The 3,990-nt window shown below is 39.4% G+C and overlaps 1 pseudogene; it reads left to right on the plus strand.

Annotated features, from left to right (window-relative positions):
- LOC102441208 overlaps nt 1-977 on the plus strand; it is a 14,258-nt pseudogene extending 13,281 nt beyond the window's left edge.
- The last annotated feature ends 3,013 nt before the right edge of the window (nt 978-3,990 follow it).

A 3,990-nucleotide genomic window follows, 5' to 3' on the forward strand; every position in this document is an offset into this window, starting at 1 on the left:
TTGGGCCACACATTAGTACAAAGAACCAGATTTCGGAGATGAGGCCCAGAAATCAGGATTTTAAAAGATTCCCAGGTGATTCTAATGTGCAGCCAAGGTTGAGAACCACTGCCTTAGAAGAAAGTCCTATTTCTTCATGACTACTTCCTGGTTATATGTGTTTTTCTGAAAATCTTGGTTTGGAGAAAGTAGGGAACCTTTCTTGATATACAATGACCTTACAAAGTAAGGTAAATACAATTTGGTTGAGTATAGACTATCAACCAACCAACAGAAAAACCACAGTTCTTTTAGACATGAAATCTATATCAGGCGGGAGCCCAGCTCTAATTTAATTCAGTTGGTTCAAATGAAGGTAATTTAATGAAGGAACTGGATTTTAAAGAATCATGGGCAGTAATAAAGGGGCTACTTAAAAAAACTAAAATGGCTTTGCCTCAAAGTCCTTTCCAAAGGAGACATCAACACGTCTCCACATGAACCTGAGTGTTATAACAGCTTCCGTTGGAGCCCAGATGTTTATGTCCTGCATGTAACGCCCCATTAAACTAGGAGCTGAGCAGGTTCTGGAAGAGGGAGGAGGAATTCAGTATTTGTTGCAGTACCCCATCAGCCCACCCAGAGGGCATTGCAAGAATCCAAGAGGGTGAACATTCAACTTCCACCTGAAGTAAGTCAGATTTTGTACATAAACAATTTTCCCTACAAAGTCACAGCGGAAGAAATGTATAGTTGGGAAATGCGGACCTTATTCATCAAATAAGAGTGGAGAACACACCCGAAACCAGAACAGGTTCTAATCTAGGGTGTAAGAAGAGAGCTTTGATGCAAAAAATGGGTGTGATTCCTCAGGACTCAAGGTCTGTAACAGATACTCTGCCACCAACAGGGCTTTTGGGAAGAGGGACACAAAGAAGGAAGAACAGTTGAAGTTTCTCAAAGAGAAATATGGCATCAACACAGATCTACCAAAGTAAACGGTTTCTGCATGTTCATTTTGGGCTGAAAACTGTGCATCACCACCACCACCCTTTTCCAGTTCTGAAATAATAGTGAGTATTGTGATCTCTTATTTGAGATTTGAAATGTCCTCCTTGAAACTTTAATACGTGTTAGACTATATTATGTCAGTAAACTTGTAGCTTTTTGTAAAACAAAAAGAACGAAATGAACATTGAGTGAGGCACCCGGAGGTGTAGAGTTTTAGTGAGCTATCACTTCCCTCAGTGTTAAGGGGCAAGGGGGTGTGGGTGTGGGTGGAGGGATGGGTGTGGGAAGGAGGGGCCAGCCAGTGGGAGCAGTAGTTATAGAGAACAGGGCCTTTCAGGGAGACCTGGAAGAGTAAGTGCCTGCATCTCTCTCCTCCCCTCCCTGATCCTGCCCTACCTGCTAGTGGTGAAAGCAACAGAAGTTAACAAGCAAGGGGCCCTGGTTTTTGAGAGTTTTAATAGCTAGTAAGCAAAGAAACTGGTATTCAGGCTGAATTATCTTCAGCTCAGACCTTATCCTTTAATGCTTCGCTTTGGCATTTGAAAGTGTTTGTCAAACTCAAAGGAAAATAGGCAGCCACCCCTTCATCTTCCTTCCTGGGTGTCGCCACGACCACTTCAGTCAGCAGGGTCATCACTGGGGCCTTTAGACTTTCTCACCTGGCTTTTTCAGAGCTGACTTCAGCCAGGCCTAGTCCTCACTTTTACTTTTTACCATCTGGTTCGCTTCTTGCCTGTTTTATTCTGGCTCCAGTTCTTTTGTCAATGACTTCTGACAAAAAAGAAAAAAAAAATCTTGGGTTTGGAAGAAATCTGGAATCAAAGGGGAAGAGGATGAAGGAACATCGAAGTACGCAAAGAAAAGGGTGAGAGCCCGGCAGAGCTGGCGGTTGTCCTGAAGTGGGCGAGACGGGCTGGCTGACTCTCTGAAGCTCTGGGCGCTCAGTGGGCCCCTCAGAGTGCTCCTGTCCGCTCCAGTTCCTCAAAAGGACAGGCAGGGAGCAGAGCAGGGGGAACTGAAGTGAAACTTGGAAGAGATAACTTCGCTGCCATCTCTTTTGTGTCCTAGTGTGGCTGTTTGTTTCTCAGCTGGACATTTTTCTGAGAAAATGGGGAAGATCCAGCAGGACCTTACTTGCTGAAGAAGTAAAAATTACATAAAAGGCCCTTTCCTAATTCAGAATGCTGTTCAACTATAGAAACTTTGCTTTACAATAGAATCTATTACATTTACACTTTTGTATCACAGATGTATTGTCCTCTAAGATGCTTCTATCTGGTCTCTTTTCTGTTGAGGCAAAAGATGGTTTTCTTGAAGCTAAAGAATATTAATTTTAAGGGTGCCTTACTTGTCTGGGTTCCTTCCAAGACCTTATGTTTAATTTTCTGTGTAATTTGTATTTTTCTTAAAAGGGTCCCTCAATGTTTATAAGTGTCAGGCTCCACAAAACCTGGTTGTGGGGGGAGGGGGAGTGAGGTTCTGAGTTGAGCCTCAGGAAAGAACATACTGTAGCAGAGACTACAAATCCTTTTAGCACCAGTTGGCACATTCTCTTCTCTTTGGTAGGAATATTGTCAGAATTGTCACTTTCTACTTCACTTTTCTGCTCCAAGACACATCTGAAAAAGAGTTAATCAGTGACAGATTCTTATGTGATAAATTGCCTCCAAGATCTTTTTCACAATACTCAGGCCAAGTAAAGGTTTAATGCATGCATGAATTAAGTGCCACATGCCTTCAAAGAAGCTTTCAAACCAATGAACTCTAAAATGCATGGAAAGGAAATGCAGAGTGAGTGCTTATCACGGATGCGTTATTGCTCTTAAAAAATATTACTCATCAGTATCTTTGGAATATTGCTTTCTTCACTTTATTTTTCCTACGGATCCACTTTATATTTAGGCCACATCTATGCGCACAAACGTGCATTAATAAAGAAACAATAACATATCTCTGGGCTCTGCTAACTTTTTCTGTGAGGGGTCAAATAGAAAATATTTTCATCTTTGCAGGCCATATAGTCTCTATGATAACTACTCAATTCTGATGCTGTAGTGTGAACATAGACACAGACAACAGTTATATAGATGGAGATGGCATTGTTCCAATACAATTTTACTTGTGGACACTGAAATTTAAATTTCATATAATTTTTATGTGTCAGGAAAGATTCTTCTTTTGTATTAAAAAAAGTAATTTAAAATGTAAAATCATTCTTAGCTCCCAGGCTATACAGAAACAAAAGGCAGGCTAAATCTGGCCTCTGAGTCATTGTTTGCAAACCCCTGATTTACAATAATAGTGGAAATCAGACTTGATTTCCACTATTCAATTTTGATTCGGTCACTATTAAGTAGATGAACTTGCACATCAGTTCACCACCTCCCCAGAGCCTTAACGTTCTCCTCTATAAAATGGGGTTGCAATACTCATCTCAGAGGGTTGTTGGTAAGATTACATGAAGCACGGTATGTCAATATACCTATCAGTCTATGGAGAGTAGTAGCTAAAATCAATATATTTGAATCCTGTTCTATTTTCTTTCCCCTTTTTAATATTATTTCAGGTGTACAACATAATGATTTGGTATTTGTATAGATTGTGAAATGATCACCACAATAAGTCTACCAAACATCAGTCACCTCACATAATTACAGAAAATTTCTTCCTTGTAATGAAAACTTTTAAGTTTTACTCTCTTAGAAACTTTAAAATATACAATACAGTATCATAAGTATCATCACCAGGCTGTACATTGCAGCCCTCTGTTTTCTAATTTATTTGACTGACTTGACTAGTATAAGTATCTTGAACATAATTTTTACAGCCATAAAAATTTTAAAAAATGCGTTTTGAAATTAAACACCAAATCAGTTAAGTTTTCAGATAAATTAATGGAACAATATGGTGAAAATCTTAGTTGTATTCAAAATAAAATTTGAATTACCATTATTTTAATGTTGTTCTTTGGAGTTACAGAGTTCTCTCGGTATTATTAAA

The sequence above is a fragment of the Myotis lucifugus genome, unplaced genomic scaffold (assembly GCF_000147115.1).
Source record: "Myotis lucifugus unplaced genomic scaffold, Myoluc2.0 scaffold_64, whole genome shotgun sequence".
NCBI lineage: Eukaryota > Metazoa > Chordata > Mammalia > Chiroptera > Vespertilionidae > Myotis > Myotis lucifugus.